Source organism: Carettochelys insculpta, chromosome 2 (assembly GCF_033958435.1).
Source record: "Carettochelys insculpta isolate YL-2023 chromosome 2, ASM3395843v1, whole genome shotgun sequence".
Taxonomy (NCBI): Eukaryota; Metazoa; Chordata; order Testudines; family Carettochelyidae; genus Carettochelys; species Carettochelys insculpta.
In genome coordinates this window covers 41,013,554-41,026,011 of record NC_134138.1, presented here as the reverse complement: position 1 = coordinate 41,026,011, position 12,458 = coordinate 41,013,554, and the positions used below count along the sequence as shown (strand labels likewise).

Genomic DNA, 12,458 nt, shown 5'->3' with positions numbered 1-12,458 from the left:
GCCTGTCTTGGTGCTGATGGTGGCTCTGGCTGGTCACTGTCCTTTGCCTCCGGGGAGCTGTCTGGGACCACAGATGGGGCAAGGCTCTCCTGGGCTCTTGAATGGTGCAGATGCGGAAACAGGGGGGAAGAGAGGAACAAGCCATGAGTACCGACCTGTGCCCTGTGGCCCACACCAGGTCCGCATCCTGTCCCGTCTGTGGCTGCGATGGCCCTGTGGGTGGTCCCTTTGTGTGGTCTACACCCCCCTCCCCCGGGCATGGAACTGTTCGCAGGAGCAAGTGCTGATGGGCACTGGTGCTGTGCCGCCGTCCTGGGGCCATGGTCCAGCTGGGCCCTGGTGGGCCAGGGTCTGCTGGGACTGTGGGGGGGCCCCCGTCACATATGGTGACCCCACCCCATGGTCTGGGGTGTGTGTCCTGTTGGGTCCACCCCCGATGTTGGGGATGGCCGTCTAGCGAATGCCCGGCTGGAGGTGCAGGAGGGGAGGTCAATGACCAGGCCCCCTCCTCACTGGATCAGTCTGCTGCTGCGCCCGGCTCTGTGTCTGGCCCTGGAGGTGTGGGGCTGGCCAACGGTCTTGGCTCCTACTCTTGGCCTGGCTGTGGCTCCTTGGCCGAGGTGTCCAGGAGGGCGAGCAGGAAGGAGGTGTTCTGGGGGCCCAAACTGGTCCTGAGTTCCCTGGAGAAGGGGCGGCCCCCAACTCTCTGGCTGAGTCCCGAGCCTGGGTGTAACCTTGCCACAGCTCCTTAACCTTACTCCTGACTTGGTCAGGAGTGCGAGCAGGGTGACCCCAGGTGCTCAGGCCCTTGGCCAGCGAGGTGTAGGCAGCCACATTCCACCGCTTGTTCCCCATCACCTGGACCACATCCTCCTCCTGCCAGAACTCCAGCACGTCCCAGAACTCAAACTCCATCCAAGAGGGGGGGCGTGCTTCTTTCCCCCCACCTGGACCCTTGGAAGCCCTGGATACATTTGAAGTGGGTGGGGGGCGCCCTGGGGTTTCTCGCGGGCTGGCTGGTGGCCATCGTGAGTTGGGGCGGGGGTCTGCTCAGGATCGCACTGAGGTGTGCAGGGCAGCACAGGTAGCAGCTGCCACCTGCACACACTCACCTTCCTGCAATGGGGTTTCCTGGTCTGTGCAGCTTTCAGAGCCACTGCACACACAGCCCATAGAGCCCTGCAGGGGCTGGGCATTATGTCTCCACCTAACAGCTGATCACTGCCATGGCAGACCCCACTCTGTGGGAGAAGTGGGACGCAGAGTGTCTACACACGGTCGAAGGCGCGGCCGTGTCCTATTTTCTGTTCGGAAGAGCGGTGTCAAACCCTGCGGCGCCTAACCTGGATTTCCTCTTCGTAAGCGCGCAGGGCGTGCGCAGACGCGCCGGGCACTACTGGGAAGCGGGGCCTGCTCTTTCGACAGAAACGGCCAGTGGAGGCGCGGCTGTGCCGTGCCGTGTCGTGCTTCCCACGTGTGGGCCAGCTCCGCGTGCGCGGCGGCAGGTGCCGTCAGCTAGCAGCTTAGGACCGGTCGTATGTTGAACTCCGCTCCGGGTAGACGGGTCTGAGGTGGCAGTTACCGACGTTACGCTTGCGGCAAGGACCCGCGCGGCGTCCTGTCAGCGGCCGGACGGGTCCGACCGCGCGGCACCGACCCCGCGCCACAGCGACACCTGCCGAGCCGCGGCCGCCCTCTCGGCAGCCGCATCACCAGCCGCCGTGGGTAGCTCGGACCTCTGAGGGGACCGCCCTCAACTGCCCCGCCCCCGCCACCTGGCCGCTCTCACACTCCGTGCCGCCCACCCCTCCCCGCACCTCACCGGTTCTCCTTCCGCCAACCAATTAGCAGCCCTTTCCGGTCGTTGTCCCGCCTCTTCCTCTCCCTGGTCCCGGGGGAAGCTGTGGTAGCGATCAGCTGACTGGCAGCTCACGTGACTCGCTGGCCGTTGGAGTGGCGGGGGCTGCTGTCGCTGGGCGATGGAGCAGTGACGGGTAAATACCCACCAGGACCCGCCCCGCCGCCTCTTCTTCTCCTTGCTCCTGCTTGGCCGCTCCGGGACCGCCGGTGAGTGCGGGGAGATGCTATTCCCGGGGCCCAGCCGGGTGCGGGTGGGACTCGGACCGGGTGACCGGGGCTGTCAGTCCCCCCCGACCCCCCCAGGAGAGGGCTGCTGCGGCCTCAAGGCTGGGAGCGGGTCGCGCCTCCGCGCATGAGAGACTCTCGTGTAGGCCTGGCTTGGGCCACCCGGCTCATTGGGGGAGGGGAAAGAGAGACTCCCCCGGGCGGGCCTGGCCGCGGCCCGCCACTCTGGATGTCGAGAGAGCGGGAGCATAGAAACCGACCCCCGGTAGCTCTGCCCAGTAGCCCTGTCCCTTGCCAAACGGGCCGGGCTGAAATTTGGTGCCGGATGTGTGTTGTCAATGTTTGCTGCTTCTTGTGCATCTTTTTAAAAAACCACGTAAAAGTTAACCCTCAGTTGGCCCAATATTTGTTTTTAAAACCTTTATCCTGGTCCCTAAACTGGAAAAAAATGCCCTTCCCCTGAGCTATGTAAAGAAGTCTTCTGGTCAATAAACTTGAGCTCCATTGCCTTATGAAACACTGAATATCTGTTGCTTTTAAAATTGTATGTAGTCAGGTAACAACAGCCTCTCCTAGGCTCCCTGCGTCACAAAAGGTTTCAGATAGCAGGGACCATTACAGAGCCCCCTGTATCCTGCCTAATTCAGTCAGTTGTAAATGGAGAAGTTGTATGTGGGAAAGGTTATATGCTGAGAATTGTTACTTCTAGCAACTGGTTCAAGGGTATTAACGTGATCTGATCTGAAATGTCAAGAAGAAAAACCTTTCACGTCTTTGTCCTGTGTAAATTTAAGTGAAGCTGTTGTGAAAATCTGGAAATGATTGAGGTCCTGTATTAATGGGCACCGAATGGTTGGTTAAATGGAGCACTGTAGTCTCTGATTGTGATATAGTCTCATGATGATCTATAAATGTGTCCTTTTCCCCTAGCATATTTACTCAAAACTTACATTTCCTCAAAACTTGCATTAATTTTTTCCAGTACAAATGTCACTTCCTTGCCATGGTAGACTTCCCTTTATGAAACATAGGCACAGTAATAGCAAAGCAGCTCATCTCCAGAAATTGCTTCTGGGTACAATAATGAAAGAATATGAAATCAGAATTGAAAGGAAGTTCAAGGGATCATCAAGTCCAGGACCAAGCACCATAGATGATTGCTAACAGGTGTCTGTCTAACCTGCTGTTAAAAATTTCCAGTGATTGAGTTGCCACAACCTACCTAGGCAATTTATTCCTGTGGTTAACCACCCTCTCAGGAAGTTTTCCCTAATGTTCAAACAAAACCTCCCTTTCTGCAATTTAAGCCCATTGCTTCCTGACTTTTCAGAAGTTAAAGAGGGTAATTTTTCTCCCTCATTCTAACAACCTTTTAAGTCAGTGTTAGTCTTAGATTTGTGTGAATAATACCAAACAGGCGTTGTTTGGAGGGGGTGTCACATGTACACCCCAGCATCTGGGCCCCCTCACTTACTGTAAGCATTGGTCTGTTTCTGGTGACTGTGGGGGTGGTCCTGCCCTTCTCCCATAGCAGAGCCATGCTAGAGTACTTGTTGCTTTTGGGCTGCATCTCTCTGGGGGTGGGGTGAGACCACTGCTGCACTCACTGTAAGGGATGGGCTGGGCAGGAGCAGGGCAGGGGGATGAGGCTGATGTTCTCCAGAAGTCCCGTCACCACTTGACACTGATACCAAATGATGAAAATATTCTCTCACTGTCTGCAGAGCAAGTTACTGCTATAAAAAACTGGTTAGCAGCTGAAGGAATTCTGTTTCAAGGCACCTGGCTAATGATTTCCACCAATTCAGGGGAGTAACTTTGTTCCAAACATCATCAGTAAATATGTACTGATGAAATGGGTTTGCTTCAACCCTGAAATTTATTATGGCTGGCATAATTGAGGAGTGTTTGAAAGAAAATGAGGTGCCGTTAGCATTGAACAATTTGCTTCTTTATTGTCTGCAGTTTAACTTTCTGGTGAGGTATTTTTTTCATCATTGTCTCTTGAAGATCCTTCCAAATATTGATAGTATCAGCAATGCAGCAGCAAATTCTCCAATGTTATTTAAAATTGTTTAACAAATTTCAGTATACTAAGCATATCTAAATCAGTGGTTCCTAATATTTTCAGTAATACAGCACACTTCAATGAGTCAAACGATTCCATGGTATGGCCACTCTTTTTCAGCTGAATCAATTGCTCATAAGTGTCACATTTTACTTACATTTACTATGGTTATGGTCTGACTAAATTGCAACATAGTAATATATACAACAAGCTAAACAAGGATCAAATGCATTAATGTTTCGAATCCACCACAGAATACACTGTCTTCAACAGGTCAAAAAAAAACCAAAAACCCTGCAGGCAAGTGAATACATGCCATGCTATGGATGTTGAGTAGTCACATAATCTCTACCAAATATTCATAAACCTGAATTACCTACCGGGAAAAGTAAAAAACAAATCAACAGGGCTAGACAAATACCCAGAAACCAACTACTCCAGGATAGGCCCCAAAAAGCCAATCACAGAACACAACTTGTCCTTAGCTACAGCCACCAACTCAAATCACTGCAATGCCTCATTAAAGACTTACAACCTATCCTAAATCATGAAGCCACACTCCATAAGGCCCTAGGTGACAGGCCTGTTCTTCCCTATAGACAACCTCCCAACCTTATGAGGATTCTCACTAGCAACCGCAAACTATACCAGAATAATACTAATCCTGGAACTTTTCCTTGCAACAACTCCCATTGCCAACTTTGTCCACATGTCTGTTCTGTAGAGACCATCGCTGAACCTAACAACATTAATTACAGAATCATGGGCACATTTTCCTGTTCCTCAACTAACATCATATATGTCATCATGAGCCAACAATGCCCACACACCATGTATATAGGACAGGCTGCAAACACTCTTCAACAAAGTATGAATGGACACAGAACAGACATCAAAAAATTCCAAATACACAAACCTGTCAGCCAGCACTTTAATGAAGTGGGCCATTCTGTTAAAGACTTGAAAGTTTGTGTTCTACTGAAAAGGGACTTTAACAACCATCTACAGAAGGAATGCTCAGAACTAACATTCATATTCAAATTCGACACATTAACGTGTGGTTTGAACAGGGACAGCAATTACCTGACCCATTATAAGGACTCTTTTACATACTTTGATGTTTTATCTAACTCTTAACTTCCGCACCCCACAACCCCGCTAGCTGCTGTCCTTCTGCTTTTCTGATTTGCCAATCTTGATAACAGTTTTTGAACCTCTGTGCTTTATACATAGAATCTGTTCTGGTAAGGCTGTGATCTGAAAAAGTGGGTCTGTCCCACAAAAGCTCATCAACTAATACATTATTTTGTTAGTCTTTTACATTACTACATGACTTCTGTTTTGTTTTGATAGAGTACAGACTAACATGGCTATTTCTCTGTCAGTAACCAGTTGAAATTTTCAGTGATTACTAGATTATTCACAGGGCAGGGGAAGAGGCAGCTCCAGAGAGCCAGGCTGATGGAGCCAGAAAGTGGCATTTAAACCGCATGCCACCTCCAGCAGCCTTCTGCCCTCCCTCCCTTGCCAGAGCAGGGGCAGGCTCCCTGCCTCTCTATTTGATTTGGAAGCAGCATGTCAGCTGCTTCCTGGTGCAAATGGGCCCCCCTGGGTTCTGCTCTGCAAAGAGTCGCAATGAGGGGAAATTGACAAAATTTCACAGCACGCTTGGGCCGTTCTTGCGGCACACTGATGGAAAACCAATGCTCTACATTTTTTTAAATAAAATGTTGGATACTTTGCATGAGATACTTCCATCTATTTAATCATGGTTTTCTTTACAAAAGTTTATGAAATTAGGCCAATTCTTAATAAATTGTTCAGAACAGTCAACTACAGCGTTCCATCAAACATTTTGAGGAAGAATTAGTTTGGATATTCCATAATAAACATGAGCTTTACCAAAAGAGAAGGAAGTATTTTGTGACTTCAGCATTTTGTTTTGTTCCTGGAGAAGATGTACTTAATACATAGTCTTAAAGATGTAGTAAATGGGCTCTTTAGCCTAACGTTATTAAGGAGCATACTTCCATTTATTCCTCTAAGTATTTTCCCACCTTCACTAGTTTTTCATGTATGATGTATGACGGAGTGCACACATGGCAGTTGAATTTTTGTTCACGGTTTATTCTAGCTTTCGCTGTCACATCCTTTAAATATTGTGATGTGTGCATGTCCTGATGTATCTGTTCTTTTTTCTGAAAGATATGCAACCTTCTCTTCCGTTGTCACATGGGCACGATGGCGATTACTAGTTGCCAAGCATGATCATCTTCCATGGGAGTTGTGGATCCTCAGGTGGCTGATGAGGCCTATCCTTGAGCCACAGGCTCTATTACAGTGAGAACAGATGCTTTCAGATATTGCAAGAGGCTATTGACCATGACTGGAAGCCAGTCTCTCCTTCCTCCTGTGCCTCTTGTCCTCAGCTGGTCATGGGCATGTTCAAAATGCAGGGCACCAACTTGTAGCACTTCTCTCTATTTTGAGTGATCATGGGTGAGTGTCTCCCAAGTGTCACAGAATACTGGATCATTGTGTACATTGCTCAACCCATCAAGGTTTAAACTGGCAAATTTCCCTTCAGGATTTCTTGCATGCTGTTCAAGTTCCTTCGCGGGCACTTTATCTAGCAACCTCCCACAATGTTTGTGCTACCAGAAGAATGTAGCCTGTTTGTAAGAACTCAACCATGTCATTGAAGATTTTTATTTTTGACAACATGAAAAGGCAAATATGTGGCATAAGTCAACTGCACGATCTTTTCATTCATGGTGTCTTGTTAGTTTTTGCTGGTCCTTACTACAAAGCCACCCGTAGTGGTGGTGGTTTTACTGAACAATTGAATCTTTGGCTTGCTAGTGATACACTGTTTCCTAACACATGTTTTTCGTTTTTGCACTGCTGCTAAAAATATAAATGAATGACTCTGAAGATGGTGCAGATAGACTAAGTCTCTTTTACTTAAATGGGATACTGAAACAAAATTCAGAAATTTTGAGTAGTTATTCTTCTCACCTATTATTCAGTTAATCATTTGTATTTTTTTCATCCAGGATAGAGTTCCAATTCCAAGGTACCAAAAAAGCTAAGACTGACTGTGCTTAAAGTGCACTTAATTTTGGATTAATCCCCCTTGAACTTACTGGCACTTCTGTGTTTTGTTTTTTTGTTTGTTTTTTTTAAGAAAACAGATATGGATGTGATTCCTTGGGACAGCTCAGTTATGCTGAAGTAAAATAAGGAATAGATTTATGCCTCGCCATTATAGTCTGTGGCAAAGGTTTTCCAAAATAAGGGGCATGTATAAAGTAATATAAAATAAGAAAATGACACACAATGGGATCATAATCAACTTGTTTTTAGCAACTTTTCTTAAAATGAGTTAAAAGTAGTCTTAGATACTACACTTGTCCCCTACTCCCTTTTCAATTCTCTCTTCAAAGTTAATCAGCCTCCTCACCTTCAAGCGCCATTTGTTGTTGGCAAACCTCACAAACAAGGGAACAGAGTGAAACTCAAGGGACAGAAAGGCTGTGTCTACATTACCACCTTCCTTCGAAGGAAGGATGGTAATGAGGTGGTTCAGAGTTTACTAATGAAGGGCTGCCGTGCATAGGCAGCACTTCATTTAGCAAATTCCCCCCGCGGCAACTCCGAAGTTTTAAACTTGGAAGTACCTGTACGCGTCTAGCCGCGGCTCACTCGTCGGTACTTCGAAGTGCCAGGGCATCTTCGAAGTCCCATTATTCCTTGAGGAGCATTTCGAAGTACTAGCGGGTGCACCGCAGCTAGATGCATGCCGGTGCTTCGAAGTTTAAAACTTCAGAGTTGCCGCGGGGGAGAATTTGCTTAATGAAGTGCTGCCTATGCATGGCAGCACTTCATTAGTAAACTCTGAACGGCCTCATTACCATCCTTCCTTCGAAGGAAGGTGGTGATGTAGACACAGACAAAGTGTTGTCTGCTACGGAATACAAACTAATTTGACAGATCTTATAAAATTTTTCAGTTGTTAGTTTTCAGAGCATGATTCTAAGATGCACTTCTAAAATGCTCAATTCAACTGTTCTTCGTGTCTTCAGTTTTAATAGTTGGAATACTGTTTTAGTAATTTCCTGTCATACTCCTAAATTATATTTAGAGCATTAATCTGACACAACTGGAAAACCACTTACAATAAAAATGTATTGGTAATTTCACCCTCATGTATTTTAGGTTCTACATGTCCAGAATAGTCTCCTTATGCTTAATTGAAGTAGTAGTAGTTTTATTCTTGTGTTACTTTTGATAGAATTGGGGAAACCACTTTGCAGGAAAAATGTGTCAAGTTGACTGTCCTTGTAGGCAACCTGTATTTACACTCAAAATACTTCTGAAGCAGGGTTTTAAAATGTAAATTTCTGCCTCTAAAATGGATATAAGTATTTTGGCCTTTCTGTAAAAGGGCTTATTTTTTCTCTGACTTGAAAATTCAGCTGTTCAGCTTTATAGCTTTGCACGAGATTACTTGTTACTGTGTAATTAAGTGGATAGGATATTTTTCAGACTTCTTTGGTGGTTAGACAGTTAAATATGATCTCCGTTATTGTACTACAAAATTTAAAACCATCAGAATAAGAAATTGGAGTGACAAGTCTGCAAGAAAATTTGCTTATATACAGTACTCTGCTTCTTTCACTAATTAGTAAGCTGTCAAGTTATTTTTCTTTTCCTGTGTGACTGCTTGTACTTTTTCACTCTACTCTGTTGTATTAGCAGCGAAATTTACTCGTATCTCTGAAACACTACATCCTAGCAGTTGAAACCAGAATAATCTTTGGTATAACTGCTGCCAGCATTGGTATAAAGGCTTGATGGTTCTAGTTTTGTTTACGTGGATCAAAGTTGCATTTGTTTATATAATTGTATATTATATAATAATATTTCTACTCATTTGAGAACACTTTTTGTCAAAACTGACAGACATTAGTCTTAGCTGTCACAATACTTGGGCTTATGTCAGTAGAGACACGATGCCATGGCTTTAAAATGTATCCAACACCTATAAGACAAAATCTGCCAGTATGCAGTGAGGAGAGAAATGTCTGAGCCAACACTCCTATACGATTTAAGGGAACAAAACAATGAATAACTGTTTAATTACAGCTCTCTTTCTGTACAATGAAGAAAAAGTCATGTAATATCTTATCCTTTTGTTCTGTCACATTTTCTTTCCAATAATTATTTTATTGATCATTGTATATCTTTTCCTGGATTGTCTGGTTGTGTTTGCTTTTTTTTTTTTTTTCTTTTCTGTCTGTCTCTCATCTTATCATGCTTTACCTACTCTGTTCTCTCGGCCTTGTCCTCTGTATTTGCTGTCTCCATCTTTTCTCACATCATTTTTTTTTCCCAACTGTGCTCCTCTCTTCTAACTTTTTGGAAATCTTGCCATATTCTAAACCAGGGGCTGCCAACCAAGAGAGGAAGAGATTGTTTGTTTGAATCAATTAAAAACTCAATTTATGAGCTGTAATGCATGTGAAAATCAGACAATCCTTAATAAAGTCAAACAATACTTTCTGTAACTGCTGTTATAAGAACAGCACGCACACAGTGATTTGTAATGCAGTACGTGATTACTGCAGGACATTCACTGCGTCTTTTTTTGAAACCCTTCCAACCCTACTTTAATTACGCCTATTTTACTTCACGTATAATTTCAGTTTTCTTTCTTAAAATCCATGTCGCCCTTCATAGCAGGAATGCCACAATCTTCCCTTTCAAAATCAAGCAACATGATCAAAATACAGACATAGTATCCTATCCCACAACTTTTCTACAGGTTGAACCTCTCTCGTCTGTGCTCTCGGGACCTGACCTAGCCAGACAAGAGAATTTCCCAGATGATGAGAGGTCAATATTTTCTAGCACATAACCAACACTTCCTCTGCTTATTTGGCTCTTAGAAGACATTTAGGGTGTCAAAGTTTGACTCAGACTCACAATTTATCAGACCACTCTGTTTTATTAGCAAAGCCGCTCTGCTAATACATTTAGGAGTGGGGCTTGTGTCTCTTAATTTATACAGTTTTTTGGAGAACAAGTTACAGAGAAGTTAGAGGCAAAAGAAGAAAAAGATTTTAGTCACCACCCTTCGAGATCCCTGAGACCAGTCAGGTATCTTCAATTACCTGCCACCCTTAACAATCTCCTTTAACAGCTTCCAGTTAACTTAACTAATTGCCCTTCACACCTTCCATTCTGATGCCTGCTTCTTAGAGGTGCTGGCTCCATCTTAATTGCTTCTCCATTCAAAAGCTAACTGTCCCTACGTGTGCTCCCTCAGATACTTTGTAACATGTTTTGGCATGCCCTCTCATATACAATGTATCCAGCATGTCCCCTTATACAACGTTATACTTATACAATGTTATACTTCCACAATGGTAAATTACAGATAAATAACAGTGCATAACGCAGAGAGCCAGGACTGGTGGCTGTAAATAAACATTATGGGGCCATGGGAAACTTGGCCACACCCATGATAAGTGGTTGCCTGGCTAACTAAAATCCATGTCAGATTTTGGAGTCTGTCAGGCGAGAGTGTTCTGGATTAGAGAGGTTCAATCTGTAGTAGCCTTCTGACTCCTACCTCTGGAGGAGGGGGATCTATTACACTGCTGGAAGAACCCCTTCCATTGCATTAGTGGGCACAGCTGCAGTTGTACCACTGTAGTGTTTTTTTGCGTAGACATAGTCTAAATCAAAACCGATCTTATCTGTCAGAAAGATGAATTGAACATAACAATGCACCTCCTGTATTTTTTATTGCACCAATTGAATTAAAGATTTGTTGTAAGCCCCTCTCTTCAGTAGTTTATACTCTAATTGCCAGAGACTAAATGTGTGTGCTTTAAAATAGTTTTCAAAGTCATTCTGTACTATCTATAAAAATCTTTAAAACTTGACATTTTAAAGTCCACGTATATTCACTGTTTGCCTCAGAAAAAAGTTTTTGAGCATTTAAAATAACTTTATTAATGATTGCCGAATGTTCTGTTCAGAGAAGCTACTTTTCACAACATCATTATGCAAAGAATGAGAGACCACAGCACCATGAAAATGTACCTGTTCTCCTGATTGATCATATCTGATACATCTTTTGGAAATATTTTGTAACACAAAGAGTTGTTCAGATCTCAGTGGAAACACATATAATGTTCCACTTGTAGTGAATGAGTCAGATTTGGTTTTTCTAGAATTCTTGCTTGTACTTTTCTTTCAGCAGAGCTACTTCCCCATCTTGCAGTGAGGCTTGTTGCTGAGTTCCTCCATCTTCCCCTCAAACTCTGTTTTAAAAATTAAGTTTTAGTACTTTTGAATTCCAGTCAATCCCTCGGTGTGGCAAATGGAAATAACACAAGTGACTTGAGCCTTTCAGATGTCAGAATGCGTATCTCTAAACTGAACTCTTGTCTTTTTCTGGAGATAGGGTTACGGGGCAGGGGAAGAGTGGAGCTCTGTCTCATGCAGTGGCAAAACTAAAAGCTGACTGGGAGTTTCCAGTTAGGAAGGCTTGTGAGGAAATGTTAGCTATGAATGACTTGAGTGTTAAAGTAAATCAAAGTATCAGAGCAGTAGCAGAGTTAGTTTGTATCTTCAAAAACCACAAGAAGTCCTGTGGCACCTTAGAATCATAGAAGAGTAGGACTGGAAGGGACCTCGAGAGGCCATCGAGTCCAGCCCCCTGCCCTCATGGCAGGACCAAGCACTTTCTAGACCATCCCTGAAAGCCATCTATCTAACCTCTTCTTAAATATCTCCAGTGATGGAGATTCTACCACCTCCCTTGGCAATTCGTTCCAGTGTTTGATCACCCTGACAGTTAAGAACTTTTTCCTAATGTCCAACCTGAACCTCCCCTGCTGCAATTTAAGTCCATTGCCTCTTGTTCTATCCTCAGAGGCAAGGAACAAGAAGTTCCCTCCCTCTGCCTTATGACACCCTTTTAGATACCTGAAAACTGCTATCATGTCCCCCCTCAGTCTTCTCTTTTCCAAACTAAACAAGCCCAATTCTTTCAGCCTTTCTTCATAGGTCATGTTCTATAGACCTTTGATCATTCTCGTTGCTCTCCTCTGGAACCTCTCCAGTTTCTCCACATCCTTCCTGAACTGCAGTGCCCAGAACTGGACACAATACTCCAGCTGAGGCCTAACCAGCGCAGAGTAGAGCGGGAGAATGACTTCTCGTGTCTTGTTCACAACACACCTGTTAATGCATCCTAGAATCATGTTTGCTTTTTTTTGCAACAGCATCA

At 44.8% G+C, this 12,458-nt stretch overlaps 1 protein-coding gene across 2 annotated transcripts in view; it reads left to right on the top strand.

Moving 5' to 3' along the window:
• Window positions 1-1,914: 1,914 nt before the first annotated feature.
• ATP6V1C1 (ATPase H+ transporting V1 subunit C1) overlaps window positions 1,915-12,458 on the top strand; it is a 51,885-nt gene continuing 41,341 nt past the window's right edge. For both annotated transcript variants that reach the window (XM_074985664.1, XM_074985665.1), the window contains exon 1: window positions 1,915-2,067. The gene's annotated coding sequence lies outside the window, so the exon portion shown is untranslated. The remainder of the gene's footprint in view (window positions 2,068-12,458) is intronic.